The sequence below is a fragment of the Felis catus genome, chromosome F2 (genome assembly GCF_018350175.1).
Source record: "Felis catus isolate Fca126 chromosome F2, F.catus_Fca126_mat1.0, whole genome shotgun sequence".
Taxonomy (NCBI): domain Eukaryota; kingdom Metazoa; phylum Chordata; class Mammalia; order Carnivora; family Felidae; genus Felis; species Felis catus.
In genome coordinates this window covers 13,025,063-13,045,094 of record NC_058385.1, presented here as the reverse complement: position 1 = coordinate 13,045,094, position 20,032 = coordinate 13,025,063, and the positions used below count along the sequence as shown (strand labels likewise).

At 39.4% G+C, this 20,032-nt stretch overlaps 1 long non-coding RNA gene across 9 annotated transcripts in view; it reads left to right on the top strand.

The window, feature by feature from the left end:
- Positions 1–20,032, top strand: part of LOC123383070 — a 279,873-nt gene that overhangs the window by 233,057 nt on the left and 26,784 nt on the right. The gene's annotated exons all lie outside the window — the stretch shown is intronic.

The window sequence follows — 20,032 nt, the reverse complement described above, 5'->3', positions numbered from 1 at the left end:
AATGTGGGGCTTCCTGGTAGAGGGAACAGAGAATACAAAGGAATGGAGACATGAAGCCACATGACTGTATGAATTATTATCAAGTCCACAAACAACAGCAAGTAACCAATAGATCTAGAAAAATTGAGGCAACTGAACTAATTCTGTGTTCCTCTAGCAATCTCAGGTCTCTTGCTCACCATTCGCATTTTTCTTAATCCAGAGGTTTGCTTGGGTATTTATGGACTAGTGAGCTAGAAAGAGTATCTAGGGGGGCAACTGGATGGCTCAGTCAGTTAAGCATCCGACTTCAGCTCAGGTCATGATGTCACGGTTCATGAGTTCGAGCCCTACATGGGGCTGTCTGCTCTCAGTGCACAGCCTGCTTCTGACCCTCTGTCCCTCTTTTTGCCCCTCTCCGCTTATTCTGTGTGTGTGTGTGTGTGTGTGTGTGTGTGTGTGTGTGTGTGTGTGAAAAGAAAGAATGAGAGAGAACTTAGGAATGTGGCAAGTGTAGAGAAAAGAGATGTATTCTTCATTAGCACAAAAATATTCTAATTTTGGATAGATAATTAAATAGATGATAGATAGATAGATAGATAGATAGATAGATAGATAGATAGATAGATAATGGATATAGAAACATGTGCACACACAGAGACATTCACAATCAACCACAAATATCCTTGCAGTATCCTCCAATCTTTTTTTTAGGGTTTCTGGCTTTTCGCTTCTAGAGTTTCCTCAAAATACATCTAATACAATTTCACTTGTGTAAAAGTTTACAGAATGGGAGGGTTATACCATGCAATATGACCCAAGCCCTGCATTTTTTGGACTCTTGGCTCACCTTCACATTTCAGTGACTTTAGTGATCCCTTTGAGAGACTTAAAATACAGATACCAATTTTTGAAAGCATGTTTCACATTCATCAATGGAATGATATGTCTGGGAATTATTTCAAAATAATCCAGAGGGCGAGGAAAGTAGGTGGTGTTATAAATGAAACAAGGTTGGCCATGAATTTATAATTGTTGGAGTGCCATGCATATGGGGCTTCGTTTGACTATTCTCTCTGCTTTTGTGTTTGTTTGATGTTTTTAGCAGTAAAAAAAAAAAACCTTTTAAATAAAAAGAAGCATGCTTCGTAAAATTGAAAAAAAAAGTGGTTGTCACCTTTTCCACTTAGAGATTTTCAAGGGCCTTGTTTTGTTCATGGCTTTATGTAGTTCTAGGACATAATCAGGGGGTAAAGTTCTCTCTTATTACAGAAAAGACTCAGTTTTCCTTTGATGACAGTGCGACCTTAAGTTACCCACTTGGACCTCTGAATTGTAAGAAGGAGCACCCTGATCCACAGAGTTTTGTCTGACCCCCACACCTCAGCGTTTTATATAAAAATGGCAATAACATATTATGTCCTCTATGGAAACAAAGTGAATTTTACACATTGCTTGCGATACGGAAGCATACCTGTGAAGTGCTAAAGGTATACCCGTGGGATGCTCACTGGAACAGACTTTCCCGTGCCAAACCTCCTGATGTGTTCAGAGTCTCTGCAGAGACTTCTTAGAAAGTGCTCTCACTGCTCTCATCCTCTGGCCCCCAGATGATCCCCTGTTTGGCATTTAGGATCAAGCTGATCGATTCTGACATATTTGAGCTCGCCGAGTTTTTTGGTGTGGTCCGCTCTCTATAAACACGATGATAAATTCCTCCTGAATTTATAGGTACATTTACAGTTTACCTTCCTTTCCTATTCGTGTCCATATTGGCAGGAAAAAAGGACTTTTCCTTATATTTACCCATTTTCTTTTAAATCTTTTAGAGAATTTCTGTTGATGATGTGACTCGGCCCGTTGTGAAAACATTATGATGAAGCAGCATCCTGTTTTAATAAAATGTTCACTGAGTTTTATCCCTCGTCAAGAAGAATATGGAATTTGCCTGTTAGGAGAGTTTAACGTTGCTTTGCCACTGGCATCAAGGTCATTTTTTTTTTTTAATTCTCACAGTCTGAGTTTGTGTCCGTGGCCTACGTGGAGGCTCACACAGGTTTTCCCGGCCTCCGAGTGTGGCAGTCTACACACCCTGCTCCCAGGAGGCTGTGTGTTAGAACACGTTTTACACCACTGCTGAAACCACCATAGTGTGTGTGTGCGAGAAGGCAAAAAAAAAAAAAAAAAAAAAAAAAAGGACCCTACAGGACCTCGTGTCCACCTGTCCGGGGTTCACGGCTGCGCAACCCAGTATGCCTGTCATTGCATTCCCCACCTAATGCCAGCGATTTACAAGTCAGCAAGAATAACTTTTGCTCTGGTCTTCTGGAGATTTCTTATAATGAACAGATCACTTTCTTTTTCAAAGTTGTGTAATACTCTCTGTGATTTAAGTTCAATGAAAAGAATTCCTGTGCTCATGATGCCCATTGCAGTCTCTAAGATGTTTCTCACAAAAAGGCAAGATTTACAATTAAAAGCCACATGAAGTGCCCTCTGTCATCTCCCTGAAAGCTTTGAATATCTGCATTTTTTTATTGATCAACATTAAAGTGAACACCTCATCATTCTCTCCCTGATTAGCTCTAACTTAGCTCCCTCTGGTCCATAGACACTATCCTCTTCTCATTTTCCAAAGGTCTCTATGCTGTGAAGGCAAGATCATTTATCTTGATCTTTCTCTGCCTTCTCTGCTTTCCAGGCATCCTTCACATGGTTAACACCAGTGGCTTCTGCAGAACTACTACTTAAACTAGCCTTTGGGTTCTCTACAAACCCCTCAGGTGGTTTAATCAAATTTTCAATGGAGGGATGTTGGCAGTCCAGCCCTGGGCCACCTGCCTGTGACCCAGAGCGCCTCCATCTAAGGCAGGGTTCTACACTCTTTGGTACAGTATAGCTTTATAGGGAGAGAACAAGTCTTGGGGACCAGACAGGACAGAACTCAAACACCACTGCTGGTTTTCTCTTGCTGTTAGTTTCAATTACCACAGCTTCATGGCTTCGAACAACACACATTTATTATCTCTCAGTTCCTACAGATCGGAAGTCCAGATATGGCTTGAGCTGGGTCCTCTGCAAGCTATAACAGTGCAGAAAACAAATAGATCTTGGAGAACGATTGTGGATTATCCTAAGATAAACAGACAGTAACTCAAATCTCACTTGCTGTTTTGGCATGTGGTTTCATTGTTGAGCAATTTAACACATCCCTTGGTACTTGCAGAATATTAATCTGGCAAGTGCTTTTTTCTTGATATCTGATAGTAATGATCCCCGGAAGCAATTTTCTTTTAGCTGCCCGGCCACTAATATACCTTCACTATCCTACCTCAGGAGTATATAAACTCTCCAGCCTTATATTTAGTTCACATAAATTGGCCCAGTAATACTTTAGTCCGCACGGAACTTGATTGCCTTTCCCTTCCATAAGACTTCACACGGATCCATCACATCGATGACATTATGGTGGTCGGACCTGGTGCGCAGGAAGCAGCAACTACTCTAGATATGTTCACAAGACATTTGCACATCAGAAAGAGGACAATAAATCTTACAAAATTCCAAAGACCTTCTACCTCAGTCAAAGTTGTAGGGCTCTGGTTGGGGTGGACTCAAGATACTCTTCCAAGGTGAAGGATAAGTTGCTGTACCTGGTCTGTCCTGCATTCAAGAAAGGGGCATGATACTTCATGGGCCTCTTTAGATTTTGGATGGAATATATTCCTTGTTCAGGTGTGATCATTCCTTATTTGGGTGTGATGCTCCAGCCCATTTACTGAGAGAACCAGCTGGAAAATTGCCTGTATTGAGTAAGGTCTGGAAAAAGAGAATCTTCTGCAACAGTCCAGACTGACATGCGTGAAGCCTTTGGTGATTCAGAGAGATATGATGCCCCTGAGACTCAGAGGCCTGGGTGGAGGGACTTCTCAGGAACAAGAGCAATAACAATGTGTCACCTCATTATCATTTTGGGGGAAAGAAGGATAACAAGTGTGAATAAGGTGCTAAAAAAAAAAACCTGTGTTCTTGGCTGCCATTTTTTTTTCATTTTATTTTTTTTTTAATTTTTTTTTTCAACGTTTATTTATTTTTGGGACAGAGAGAGACAGAGCACGAATGGGGGAGGGGCAGAGAGAGAGGGAGACACAGAATCGGAAACAGGCTCCAGGCTCTGAGCCATCAGCCCAGAGCCCGACGCAGGGCTCGAACTCATGGACCGCGAGATCGTGACCTGGCTGAAGTCGGACGCTTAACCGACTGCGCCACCCAGGCGCCCCTTTTTTTTCATTTTAAAATTATGACCTTGCTATTAGGGTAAAAAAAAGAAAGAGATCATCCCAAAAGCAAAAGCTGATAGTGGTTTTTTTTCCTTCTGACTCAACAGCCTCAGAAAGGAGGGAATGTCAGCCCTGTTCTTAGTCCCCACCCCAGACCTTTCAATGAGCTCTGGGAAGAGTCATCATTTTCCATAGAGGAGGAGGAATGCTACCTGTCTAGGTCTGGAAAGATCCCCTAGACTTGAATTAAAAAAAAAAAAAAAAAAGATGACAGATAATTTAAACAATAAAACGATTAAAGGTCAAATAACCCAAACTGTCTACAGACAGCAGCCAGAGCCTGTGACCCTCAGTGATAGGGGAAGGAGGCAGGAGTTACAAGTGCTGGGTCAGTGCAAGCTTAGAGGACTGGTGGGGAAGATCCTTCCTCCCTGGGCTCAGACTGTCTCAACACCAAGAACTTTATTAGGAAAAGCTTCCCTCCGTATGACTTGACACTTCCTTATCAAATGATTCTTCAGGTAAAGATCCTCTAATTTAGAGATGGTTGATCATACTGGTCAACTGATGTTTTTGGAAATTGAAGAATATTTTCTGAATTGTTCTTCTTCTGTTTTGGAGAACTGCAGTCTTCAAGATGCACATGTGTGTGGTGCTATGTTGGCAAAATATAAAATGACTTATGACTGCTCTCCAAAAATTCGTAATCTAATTGACTGAAGAAAATAGACATGTATTTTTTAAAGAAAAAAGTGTGGTTTTGTGGGTTTTTTGGTTTTTTTTTATTTTAGAGAGAGAGTGTGTGTGCAAGCAGGGGAGAAGGGCTGAGAGAGAGAGAGAGAGAGAGAGAGAGACTCAAGCAGTCTCCACACTCAGCACTGGAGCCCAACAGGGGGCTCGATCCCACAACCCTGCGATCACAACCTGAACCAAAATCAAGAGTCAGCCACTGAGCCAACTGAACCGCTCAGGCATCCAAGAAAAAAATGTTTAAAAACGTTTTTGTTTAATCTAAAGTTTCTTTTTCTTTAAAGTGAGAAGTATATTTTATCTGCAGAGAAACTTCTTCCACCTAAATTTGACCCGATTTGGCCTCATTGTTCGTGGAGGGCATAGGGATGTGGAACCTCCTCATTTGCTCTTTGGAATCAACCCAACCATAGTTTCATTTTTTTAAAAATTGTTTTCCTGTGCACTTTCATTCTCTTCTATTTTTCTTCTCTTGCTACTACTTTGGATTAGCTAGTGTAACTAGCAATGAATTAATTCATCTTGGCCACCAAGGGAACAAGGGAATTAAGGGAATTCCCACCAAGGGGATTAAGGACTTACTGTGATATTTCCTTATTGCAGTGTATACAGTTTGTGTGAGTGCGGTTTTGTGTATGGTACTCTAAAATAAGTAAGCAAGCATCACTTATTTGTAAAATTAAATAAATAAAAAATGCCCACATAAGTTCAGCACCACCTACATCTTAAAGTCAGTTAACAAGAGGGGTGCCTGGGTGGCTCAGTCAGTTGGGCGGCCGACTTTGGCTCAGGTCATGATCTCGAGGTCCGTGAGTTCGAGCCCCGCGTCGGGCTCTGTGCTGACAGCTCAGAGCCTGGAGCCTGTTTCAGATTCTGTGTCTCCCTCTCTCTGACCCTCCCCTGTTCGTGCTCTGTCTTTCTCTGTCTCAGGGATAAATAAACGTTAAAAAAAATTTTTTTTAAAAAGTCAGTTAACAAGGAAGTTTAAAAAGAATTTTCTACCTCATTGTGATTTACACTTCCTGGGTTTTCAAGGGTTTCTGAAAATGTAGGAAAATATAGGTGCCATTCTTACTGTACTTGTGATTTCATCATTAAGTAATATGATAAGGAAAAGGAAAAGGACTTGAGGCCATTAGCATAAGAAAAGGTGCAATGCCCATTTAGGTAAAGAGAATGTGGATTGCTAATTATTATTCATATGATTCTAAGACTTATATTTAAACATTACTTGACTTACATTGTGTGATATTATCAGGAAAATCTTTGCAATAAGTATTGAACGTATATTTTTTATTACTTTGATTTTTAACCTTTGGGAAAGACTTTTCAGTATGAAGAAATTGTGAATGCATGCCAAAGCAATAAAAAATGAGGATTCAAAAGACTGCCTTAAAAAACTCGTGTCTAAATACCCACAGTACATATAATACGGCTTCTTTGTTTTTAAATGACTTAGTTTTAAATCCTTACCCAAGGTAAAGCAACAGGAATGGAGGTTTGAGCTCAACCAGAAAAATACAGCTATTCTTTGTCTGACCCCTGCTGTTGGCAGGAAGTCAGTGTGGAGTCTGAAATAGCACAAGAAAAACTTGGCAGTTTGTTTTACTACGTGATGTTTTGTTTCATTCAAAACAAGAAAAAAATGCGTTCCTGCATAAAATAATTCATCCTCACTAAACCATACACTTAGTAAAGAAACAGAAACCTGGAAAGAACCCTAGATACTTTCAAAGGCAGCCTCTGCATCTAATAGAACAAAAATTCGAGAAAGACTGTTTTCAGGACTATGGAACACCATTTGGGTTGGTTTGTGGGGTCCCAGTTACTTTTCCCTCACTCCACTGGTCTTGAATCTGGTCTAGCAGTGCAGGAAAATAATCTTGGGGTTTTCAAACCTTCCCCCACGACCCTACCACCCCAAACAGCATCACCACCATCACCAAGATAAACAATAACATCTACCACAACCACCCCCCCCCCACCTTCCCAAGAAACGGGTGCTCTCTCTCTTCCCGGAGGCTATGAAGACAAATAGATGTGACTCAAGCAAGTGAAAGGCAGATGGACACAGAATTCTAGCTTTCATTGCCCAAGCCTAGTTCATACTTTTCTGCTTTCCTTACAGCAAATTGAAGTAATTGCTTAATAATTGCTTCCCACCAACCACGATTTACACGGCTTTCCTTTTTGACATAGAGTTCTTTATGATTCAACCAGTTAATTTTCTTCAGCATTTTCCCTGCCTGTGGATAATCCCTTCATGTAGCTGGAAGTCCTCTGAAGGCTTGCAAGGAATGTCAATCCACGTGACCTTATCAACCAGCCCGTTATATTTTTCCTTCTAGCTTCAACAACAGAAAAGGAAAACAGATTGTGTTGCTTTTGTTGGCTTGTTTGTTTGGTTGTGACTTTGTTATTTTCTTCTGTATGACCTATAGCATATGCCCCTTCGTACTTCGTACCACCCTCCATTCAATCCCCAAATCTGCACTCTGAACACACTCTTTATTCAAATAATCATCCCTCTTTACTGAGTACAGAACTCGGCCAGTTCATAGATGTTTTCCCAAAGGTATTTATCTAGTTTTACATCTTCAAATAACTCAACTTTGTTTCCAAATTAATAAGAGCATTTGTCCTAATTAATTTCTCTAATTCTAAACCAGGAAATTATCCCTTAGGTGTTTTAAGATGCTTTAGACAAGACATGACCTTTCGGGTTGGTTGTGTAGCAGATGTCAATGTATCTAGTGTCCCAATTACACTCATTTCTTTCCTTGGGAATACTGCTAAATGGCTCAAAGAAGGTCATGCTTGAAGATTAGGTAATTATTCATGTCTACTCTCAGGTGCCTCTGTCTCCTAGACTGAATATTTGGAATATAAAAACTCTTTTTAGAGATAATGAAAACTACTTTTAATAAAACTCTTCAAATATTTTGCAGGACATATGTACATTTAAGTTATTTTCTATGTTTCAAGGTCTGCTGGAATCAAAAGCAGTGAATACATGCTAAGAGTAATCAGCTGTGAGTGGACCTACTTATGTATGTAATCATGAACCACGGTGGACCCTGACATCACTGTCCCTGTCTCAACAAACTGTCATCCCTCCTGTCCAGCCAACTGGGTTTCCTCATCCCAGCTTGCTTTCCAAGCCCGTGGTCCACCCCCAACCCCCATCAATGTTGTGAGCTCCTCCAATAGTATACTGATAAATCTCTTTTTTTGCTAAGAGATTTCTGTTGATTGCATCCAAAAACCCTACCTGATATAGACATTATTTCTAAAGTGTGAGTTGTAGACAATGGGCTCTCAAGGAAATAGATCCTTCTTTGTTTGCATGGAAAAAAAGCCCAGATCTAGGAAACAAAGCTCTCTTCAGCAAGCACAGCAAAGAATTGTAATCATTGTTCAATCTCTAGATGTTAATTATTTCATAAACAAAGAGTTCCTTGATAAAGAGAAGACTGGATACTCTTCAAGAAGAACTCCGCATTAAATCGATTAAGTGTTATATATTTTGAATAGATGTCCTTAAAAATTGTCAGAATTCCCACATTGACTCCTTGATCATATTATCATGGTAGAAAGGGCCAAATGGAAGTCTCCAGAACTCCTTGTTCCTAACACTTATATACTCCCATGATAATCATAAGGATAAGAACAACATTAACAACATAAAAATTTACAGGTGGTGATTTTTCTCATATCTTCTGTTTAATTCTCTAGTATAACACCAAAGATGGATGACATCGAATTATCATAAATTTAATCAGGTGATGACAGAAATGAAAGCTGATATTTCAGATTTTATCTCACTGAAGCAAATCTACACAGACCCTGGCACTTGGAATACAGCATTTTATCTGGCAAACGTTCTCTTTTCTTTTTCACTGAATATAGAAGTTTTGAAAGTTTTCTTTCACCCGACAAAGGCAGCAGTAAACCATTATAGACAGCTTCTAAGATACAATTAATTCCACAGGATCTTTGGATCTTTGCACTGTTACATAGAACATAACACTGGCCTCCTACGTTGGTAACATTAAGCTGATGGGACTTGGGATATGTATAGTAGCAGGAATCCTAGATGCCTTACGGATGCTGGGAGTATAGAATAAATCCACATGATACAAGAAGTAGCCATCTCATTTACATTTTAATCTCGGGCAGTAGTTGTCAACTGGGGGTGATTCTCCCCCACTTCTGGGGGACATTTGTCACAACGGAGAGAGACAGTGCTACTATCATCTCATGTATAGAGGCCAGAAATGCTGCTAAGCATCTTATATTGCACCAGACAGCCCCCCCGCCAACAAGAATTATCTGACCCCAACTGCCAGTGATGGCAGAATTAAAAAACCCTGATGTAGCATGCAGACCACCCTCTCCCCTCAAAGTAAAAGAAAGTGCACATGAGGTTTCTTTTTAGGATAAAAAAATATTTTAAAATTTTTTCACGTTTATTTATTTTTGAGAGAAAGAGCCGGAGCGTGAGCAGGGGAGGGGCAAAGACAGAAGGAGACACAGAATCTGACACAGACTTCAGGCTCTGAGCTGTTAGCACAGAGCCTGATGCGGGGTTCCAACTCAGGAGCGGTGAGATCATGACCTGAGCTGAAGTCAGACATTTAACTGACTGAGCTACCCATACGCCCCTAGGATAAAAAATATTTTAAAATGAGATCATGGTATGGGACACACTGGGTGGCTCAGTGGATGAAATGCCTGACTTCGGCTCAGGTCATGATCTCATGGGTCATGGGTTCAAACCCTGCTTTGGGCTCTGTGCTGACAGCTCAGAGTCTGGAGCCTGCTTTGGATTCTGTGTCTCCCTCTCTCTCTGACCTTCTCCTGCTGGCGCTAAGTCTCTCTCTCAAAAATAAGTAAACATTTAAAAAAATTTTTTTAATTAAAAAAAACGAGATCATGGTGATGATGGTAAAATTCCAAGTTTACTAAAATCCATTGAATTGATAACTCAAAATGAATGAATATTATGGCATATAAATTATACTTCAAAAAATTATTTACTTAGGAGCACCTGGGTGGCTCAGTAGGTTAGGCATCTGACTTCGGCTCAGGTCATGATGTCACCCTTCGTGGGTTCGCGCCCCGCATTGGGCTGTGTGCTAACAGCTCAGAGCCTGGAGCCTGCTTCAGATTCTGTGTCTTCCTCTCTGTCTGCTCCTCCCTCGCTCATGCTCTGTCTCTCTCTGTCATTCAGAAATAAATAAACATTAAAAAAAATTTTTTTAAGTTATTTACTTAAAAGAACAGGAAATGAAATGTTATACTTCAGGCTCCTTCACATTAAGGAAACTATGATCTTTTGGGATTTTAAAGATAGCAAAACTGTGGGGAATAAGCTTAGGAAATCCCTGAGCCCGCACCAAGGGGCATAAAGAATTAGAAAACCACAGAATGAACACACCCAAATTTGGGTAAACAAGATTAGGTAAACAGGGCTAAAGGCCCAGGATAGGACAAAGGTATTGGAATCAGGATGAAAACATCCAAGATTAGGTAAATAAGAGTAGGTATTCAGGGCAGAAATGCCCCCCAACTTAGTAGATAGCAGAATGCTGCTTTCACATGAAGGAAGGACCAAATTAGATAAACAGATAAACAGGGCTAGAGACCACAGGAGGGTGAAGTTACCCAGAGCAGAGCTAATTAGCAAAAGAAAGGTGCCTTGTTGACCCTGAGGTAGCATGCCCTGTCTTTCTCATCCCCTAAGTCAGTTTAGGTAAACAGAGGTGGTGCCTCATGTCTGCTGTAAACAACCTTCCACCCCACAGCCCAGTGCCAAGACTGTTTTGTATTGACCCAAACCCGTAACACCGCATATCTCCCAAAGCCCTTTCCCTCACGCCCATGAGTTAATGTTCATGGTTTCGTTGTCTCTTTGCGCACACCCATCATGCTTGTGAGCCTTCTGATCCTAATAAAAACAGAGCAAGGACCCTTACTTGGGGCTCTTGTCTCGTCCCAGACATTAGCCTCTTCCTCATTTTAATCCTGCGTCCTTTGTCCTGCTCTCTTGCTGGACAGGAGAGAACTCCAGACCCAGAGTCTATGACCCAAAACATATGCTGGCCTCAAAAATTTGAGTGGGCCCAGAGCAAAAGAAGAAATGTATCTGGTCCAAATTGCAGTGAAAGTTGACATTCCATTTTCATCCTAATTCTCCATCCTAACTCAGCAGATACAAAATCACCTAAATTCTCCATAGAAATCACAAAGTTATATAGAGCCTATGACAGGCACCAATAATATTTGTCCTCTAAGACTGTGTTTCAAGCACCGCCAGGTTTCAGCAAATAATTAGTCTTTTGAGAGTAGTTCATGGCTTGACGATTTGCTTCGGTGGATATCAAATGACCATCCACTGGATCGTAAATAATTTATAGCCAAGATGTTCACCATGAACTGCACATTAATGGATCCATCTTGCCCTAAAGTTGAACATGCTCAGCAGCACTCCATCAGGTAATAGGGTGGCATGTGGAACCGTGTCTAGGCAGACACAGAAGCCACCAATCAATTGTAACAGAGACAGCTGACCTGCACGACAGTGCTTTGCCCCTTTTCATGGCCTGAATTTGCCGATTGGAAGTAGCAGTCCACCCCCCCAACAAGGGCAAGGCATAACTAATGGCACCAAGGTATAACTCACAAGTGGAATATGAATGAAAATGATGCGTGTGACTCTTCTGAGCCAAAGAATTTTAAAAAGCAGATGTGCCTTCTTTCAATTTCCCTAAGACTGGCTGGAAACAGAGGGTTATGTAGCATTGTGGGGTAGTGGACCGTATGATTGGAAGGAGGCTGGAACTCTGAATTGCCAAATGTAGGAAAGCCATTCACCAGCCAAGAACAGACACACTAGATTGTTATGTGACTGATAAATACACTTTGTGGTGTTAAACCCCTGAAATTTGAGTTTGGATTTTCAGCAGAAACAGATCAGTTGTCTGTATACATTTAGCATGTTCTTAAATACCCATTCTAACCAGGCTTCCTTCTCTGCCACCCACTTCTGATATCCTCCTCAGGAATTCTCCACTGTGGAATTTAATGGCATAGAGATAGTATTTATTGTATTGTGTTTTAGCAGCCTGAGCAAAGACAATTCCTCTCCTCTTTCCCCAACCTTTCAATATATGATGTATTGCAAGCAGTTAATGTCACAGTTTTTTGTTTTTTTTAATCTTGTCCGTAATCACTGGTAAGTGTCATGGCATCTCTCAGACCTGCCTGCAGGATCGGACTAGACTTTGGGTCATCTCCCTTTAGTTGTATGAGAAGCAGTCTCACTCTGTTTCGCGGAAGTAGTTTTATTTTAAAGCATAAATACATAAAGGTGGTGTGTATGGATGCTGGGGGGCGGGGGGGCAAAGGTGAAGTCTAAAGTTGGCATTGGTCAGTTTTGGGCTCTCTCGCACCCAAGCACCCAGTTCTGCCAGCATCCCTAACTCTTCTGGGGAACTTTTCACTATAGAGGCTGGGAAAGAAGTAGCCACTTACCATTGTAGAAACCCGAGCTGCTGGTTCCCCACCTGTCTGGCCTTGTGGCAAATTGTATTCTGTGGGTGAAACTGAAGTGACTGAAGCAAGGGGGGAGTAGCTGGGAGTCTGATTCATTAAGTTGGCACCTGCTGTATGAATGAGACTATACAGCATACTGTTAGGTCTTCCTACTCTTTGTCCAACATTTCTCATTCAAACTGAGTTTCTGGTATTTACTAATAAATTCCTTTTATTATTATTATTTTTTGGCTTAAGATATCTAGAACTTGTGTTTACCATTTTCAACAAAGAATCCTAACACACAATGATTGTTTCTTCACTGACAATGTAGACTAAAGATTGATCACATTTAAAATAAAGTGCTCTAAAATGTTTGTTTTTTTGTTTTGTTTTTGTTTTTTTAGATTTACACACAATTTTAGCACTTTCTTAGTCTTCATTCTTTCTTGCATCTCAGAGTTTCATCTAGGACCATTTTCATGTAGTACAGGTCTGCTGGCACAATCTATTTTCTGGATACTTTTAAGATTGTTTCACCTTAGGGGTGCCTGGGTGGCTCAGTCGGTTGAGTGTCTGACTTTGGCTCAGGTCATGTTCTCCCAGTTTGTGAGTTCGAGCCTCATATAGGGCTTGCTGCTGTCATGTGGAGCCCACTTCGGATCCTCTGTCCCTCTCTCTCTGCCCCTCCCCAGCTCGTGCTCTCTCTCTCAAAGCTGAAACATTAAAAAAGAAAAAAAAAGATTGTTTCACCTTATTTTCTTATCATTTTATTACGGTGTGGCTTCACATTTGTTTGTTTGTTTTATTCTACTTAGGGTTTGGGGGTTTGTTGTTTGTTAATTCATGGATTGATTTTAAAAATTGCCGCCTATTATCTTTTCTCTCCTCTCTTTCTGGGACCCATGTTTAAACTTCCTCTCTCTATTCTATACATCTTACCTTCTTTTCTGTATTTCAATGTTTTTAAAATTTCTATATACTTCATTCTGGATAATTTCTTGTAATCTACCTTCCAGTTCATTCATTCTGTTTTCTGCTCTGCCTACTCTGCTGTTAACCTGTCCACTGAGTTCTTGATTCCATTTTCAAATGTACTGTCACTGTTTATACCTTTCTATCATTTGTAGACATTTTCAAGCATTACCTTTATATATCTAAGCATAGAAGGCATTATTGTTTTATAATATGTATCTAATAATTCCTGTATTTGAAATTTGGAGGGATTATTACTTCATTTATGCGGATTATTACTCATAGCGTCTTGATTCTTTGTACAGCTGGATACCTCTAACTATGTCATAGCATAGCATTTTTAAATTTTATTTTTAGAAATAATTTGAGGCCTAGGATAAGATATCTTCCTCCCAGACGTTTTGTCGGGTTTTTTGTCATTTGTTTTGTTTTTTGTTTTGTTTTTTTGTTTCTTTGTTTATTTTCCTTGCCAGCAACCAAGAGGCTTACACTTTAGGAGTAGCATAAGTTGAAAGACCGAGATTCTCATAATGAAGACTAGAACCATAAGTCAGGGTGAGGGATGTTTTATTTCTAGCTTACTGTTACCCTGTTACCCTGTTACCCAGCCCTTCAAAAACCTGGTTTAATGTGTATGTGCCTGGAGTGGGGAGGAAGGAAAGTAGGTTATCCGATTCCCCACCAGAAGTGCCCTGTAATTGACTTCTATTCCACCATCATGAGAAAATTTCATCTCTGTTTGCAAAAAAAAGTAACTTTGAGTAGTGAACTTATCTCTGGGTTCTTCTTTTCTCTAGTAATTTCTCCCAATCTGATTAGTTCTTACAATGGTGTAAATAGATGTTTTTCATATTTCTTCTACTTTTGGGGGGATTATTCTAGGTGGGTTAGTCCCAAGTACCAACAAACCTTTCTCTCACTTTTTGACTCTATTGTTGCATACTGTATACAGCTGATCATTCCATAATCTCATCTTTATTTTCTTTTTGCGTTTCATTTCAAAGTTCTTTGTGGAGAAAATAAAACTTTATGTTTGTTTAATTGTGTTTTAAAAATCAAGTCAAATAAAGTAGATAATGGACTAGATTAAACATTTCACTATCAATATATAATAGTATGAATTTGGGGAAATATTCAAGCCAATTGCATCTATGCCTAAAAACATTCTAGCATCAAGTGTCTGCTTTACATATGTATATGTGGTCAATGGGGGAAAATGAAAATATATACACTATGACATTAATGCTAGTTATCTCTGTATTGTGGATTGAGTGAAATTAATTTTTTCTCACACTTTTCTATGCAATAAACCTAATCAGTGAAAAAGCAAATACTGTTTTTGGTATGAAATGTCATTGTTGCAACTAGTGAAACATGCCCAAGGATATGAAGAAAATTATTCTCTCCTGCCTATATAGCCGACAGGGAAATGGAAAGATAGATGGACAGACGGACAGAGACAGAAAGGTAGGAAATGGCAACTTCAAATGTGTACTCCCATAAGGAATTTGGAGGAAAGATGACTTTCCCATCTAATCTGAGGCTCTAGGCAATCCATGATACATTGCTTTTGGTTGAAAGACTTTTCCTTCAATGCATAGTGTGGAATTACCTGCTTTGTAATTATGGCAGAAAAAAAAATGTATCCTTAGCCTTCCTTGAGTAATCACTCATTATTCTCAACTTGGATTTAAAAGCGTTTTATTGCTAGTAATGAAATCATGAGTGTGTCTGTAATATAAACACTATGGAGGGATTTCATATATTCATTCTGTGATTTTCTTGTGTAGATTGATTTCAAGTTTACATATTTTTTTACTGAAGTAGAGTTGACACACAATGTTAACAATAATTTCAGGTGTAGCAGAAACAGACCCATAATTACAGAGAACAAACTGGTGGTTACCAGAGGAGAGGATGGGCAAAATGGAAGAAGGGGACTGGGAGATACAAGCTTCCAGTTATGGAATGAATATCTCACAGGAATAGAAGGTACATCATAGGGAATAGAGTCAGTGGTGTTGTAATAGTGTTGTATGGTAACAGGTAGTAGCTACACTTGTGGTGAGCATAAGTTCAAAAAGAATTCCAAAGTCTCTTGCAAAATATCTTAGGATGTGTGTGTGTGTGTGTGTGTGTGTGTGTGTGTGTGTGTGTTAATTTAAATTCAAGCTGGTTAACATATAGGGTAATCTTGTCTTCAGGAGTAGAACCCAATGGTTTACCCCTTATATATAACACCCAGTGCTTATCCCAGAAAGTGCCCTCCTTAATGCCCATCACCCATTTAACCCATCCCCCACCCACCTCCCCTCCAGCAACCGAATCTTTTTGTTTAAAGACATGACTTCTGGGAAAATGGAAAGGACTTTGCTAGCCAACCAGGAAAGATGAGGCAATGAATACAAAGTTGGAGGAGCTTCGAACCACATAATGTTCTTTGCACCGGGAGTGCCACTTGGTGCACAGTGGGTGATGGGATTCTGGTGTGGAGCAGAGTGAAAGGGATGTGTGTCTGCAGTAACTTATCTTAAAGAGGTCAGGAGAGAACTAGGGGTATTCCTCAATTTCTTCACTCTTCCCAAAGTAAAAAACGTACTTTGTAAAATCTGTATTTTTAATCAACTTTATTGAGATATAACTTACATTCAATAAAATACTCATTATAAGTATACAAAGAGTTTAGAAAATGCATTTATGTTTATCTACACGCACAAACAAGACTTGAACATTTCTAGCACCCCAAAGTTCCTTGTGGTTCTTGCAATCCATACCCTCCTACCCCACTGATCTGTTTTCTGTTACTCTGGATTCAATTGCAAATTAAATTTAAATACTGAATGAGAAATAAGTAAGTTGTACAAAGTCAGTTCTGCTGAAGGCTGGTGGAAATGTCTTGCCACTCATTTAGGAAACCAATTCTGATGTTCTGAAATCACCCTAGGGGCACCTGGGTGGCTCAGTCAGTTAAGCGTCTGACTCTCGGTTTCAGCTCAGGTCAAGATCTTACAATTTGTGAGTTTGAGCCTCACGTTGGGCTCTGTGCTGCCAGCGCGAAGCCTGATTGGAATTCTCTCTCTCCCTCTCTCCTTCTGCCCCTTCCACACTCGCTATCTCTCTCAAAATAAATAAATACACTTCTAAAAAATAAAAATTGAAAAATACAATAAAATCGCCCTCATAAACATGCCTTTTTGAATACACTCTGTATCAGTGCTATTATTTCTAGGCACCAATCCGCATAGTGTTACTACTCCATTTCAAGGTGCATATAGGATTTATAATCAGAGGCTTCAAAACTTTTATAGCAGTTTGAGATCACCATGTCATCTAACGGCATAATCATTTTTCCTAGATGTTTAATTTTACTGGATTTTATATGAGTATTGGTCGACAATAGGGTGGGAACTTGGAAATAAAAGCTGGTACTTCCCCAGACAAGCAGAGAAGGGCTGCACACGTGCACCCTGAATCCGCCCCCACCTTCAAGAGTTTAGTTGTCCTCCTTCTGTTCTTTGCCTCGTGGCTTTTAGGCTTTAAAAAGATACGCACTGAATCTAGCGCAGGAAATGTATGAGTATTTGTCAAGATGTTTTTAAATACATATATAGAGAAAGACATCCTAAGGAACTCATCTAGACTTAAACCAAAACAAGTGTCCAAGTAGGAAAAAACGTCCCTCATAAAAAAAGATTAAAAAGCCGAGGAAATTGCTGCTGCCCATTAGTTGATTTAAGCTAATGGTGTAAGTAGCCATTAGTTCAACTAATGGTAATGGACCTTCTGATGAGTGATTTAGTGAAAGTGTCCCAGATGCTTCCATTCTGCAAAAGGCTCAGAAGAGGTTCAAAAAAAAGTGTTTATTTTCTGAATTAATGGTGAACAGATCTTTGAAGCAAAAGCAAAAATAAAGATACTCTTTAACAACGATAAATAATAAATTATTCTTAAAATCTCTAATATGCTGTGTCTTATAAAATGATTTACTAACAATAATATTGGCAAGCGCATATAGCGTGTATTCTATGCCAGGCACAGCGTAAAATATTGGACATATAGTATTTCATCTAACCTTCGTATCAATTCTATGAGGTAACCACCATTATCACCTTTGTACATGAGAAGAAACTGAAAATAAAGAGATGCAGTGACTTGGCCAGCATCACACAAGTAATTAGTGGCCAAGCTGAGTGTTAAGCCAGGTGAAGTGGCATTTCTGTGTTTGCTGTCTTTGCTGTTAAGAAGCTTAACCTTCACCACAGAAGCCATTAAATGAGGGAGCTGGGGTGAGGGGGAAAGGTAAATCAGTGCTCTATCTGAGGCATTTTCATACAAGCTTGTTATATAATTTAATAAGTTAAGGCATTAAGCATTAACATCTTTTCCTTTCCTAGGATATTTTCCCAGTGGCTTTTGCCAGTCATGCTGGGATTATATAATGCCTTAACAATCAACTGAAAATTTGAAGAAAAAAACAGACCCCCAACCAATTGGCTTTTTAATTGGGTTAAACAACTATTAAATACTTAAATAATCATCTGCTTTGAGTGCTATTAAGTCATGGTCTACTTTGAGAATGGCACAAAGTCCAATCCCAAAAAAAAAAAAAAGTTTCATACGAGACTTCTGGTAGAGCATGGTGCCAGTTCAATGATTGAAATGTTTCTCTTATTTTACATCTGTCTGAATCCAAGCAACACGTGCCCTCTATGCATGCGTTAGAAGGACATCTGGTTTATGTCTCACCACATTAATATAAGATGACTCTGAGTTTTGGTCATATTACAGAAATTCTGTGACTTGAAATTTGAGTCTCGAAGATTTTGAGGGAGTGGAGAACATTGGAAGGATTCCGTTTTTTCATGATATTTCCACTAAAATAGGACTGATTGCTTCTGCAAATGACCTAAGTGAGACGTTTAGCTTCTTGACATTGTATATATATGCGTATTCATTTACTATCCATCAAAGACTAGACTCAAAAGTATCATTCAGATATATCACCCACCAAGAAAGTAAATCTCCACAGAGTTTCCCATAAAGACAAATGCCTCCCATGCAAATTCCCATCTGGATTTCCCTTAAAGTTAAAACAATCAGTTGATAAAAGAAAAATATGAAACTATGTCACCCTTCTGAGGTTAATGCACAGGCTAATGTGTAAGTCCTTTTATATCTATCACAAATATAGTAGAGATGCAGATTTTAAATTAGAAAGTAAACGTGCAGGCTAAAAAAAGATAAACTGAAAAGTGCATTTAGTTCGTTTAAAGAGCATCATTAGACATGTACCATATACTGTAATAAAAGTATATCATTGTTTTCCACAAAAATATTCTCTATTTGAAAAATGGCAGAGCATAAAATGCAAATTTCAAAACATTTATGCCTGAAAGCATGATACATGTCCCTGGCGAAGGCGACAGAAGAATTTCTGTACGTCAAATTAGTGACAGATTAGTTCCATAAACATTTTAATCCTCTGACAAGATTGCTCCTAGTTACATACACCAAAAGAAGTGAAAGCAGGCATTCAAACAGAAATTTGTGCAGTGTTCATAACAGCAGTACTTACAATAGCCAAAAGGTAGAAGCAATCCAAATGCCCAATAGATGATGAATGGATAAACAAAAGTGGTAGATCCCCGTAACGGAATATTATTCAGTTATAAGAAGGAATGAAGTACTGGTACATGTTACAACCTGAATGCACCTTGAAAAAAATCATGTGGAATGGAAGCAACCAGTCACAAAAGGTCATCTATTGAATAACTGCATTTCTCTGAAGTGTCCAGAATAGGAAAATCTATAGAGATAAAAGTTCCATGGTTACCAGAGCCTGGGAGAAAGAGTATATGGAGAGTGATGATTAATGGATATGAGGTTTCTATTGGGGCTGATGAAAATGTTCTGATATTAGGTAGTGGTGATCACTGCACAAATTTTTAATATATCATATATTACATATACTAAATATGAATAAAGTAATACACAAATTTTATGCTTTAAGTAGGTGAATTTGATGGGGTGTGAAATATATGTAAATAAAGCTATTATTTAAAATGTGGCACATAGGGGCGCCTGGGTGGCTCAGTCAGTTAAGTACCTGACTTCGGCTCAGGTCATGATCTCACTGTTCATGAGTTCGAGCTGTCAGCGCAGACCTTGCTTTGGATCCTCTGTCTCCCCCTCTTTCTGCCCCTCCCCTGCTCATGTGTGCACTCTCTCTCTCTCTCTCTCTCTCTCTCAGATAAACATTTTTTTAAAAAACAACAAAAAATAAAGTGTAGCATACATAAATATTTCCACCTGATTCTTTATAATCCTTATATTCTTGAATAACCTATATCCCTCTTTACCACCATATGTTTGCATCCCTCCCGCAAAGGAGCAGATAAGTTTAAACTACGGTATCTTCAAAGAAAGCATTGTAACATCCTAACATGAAAGCATTAACCATATAACCATCCTGATGCATCAGGTGTATAATAGTATGCCAGTTAAGGGCTATC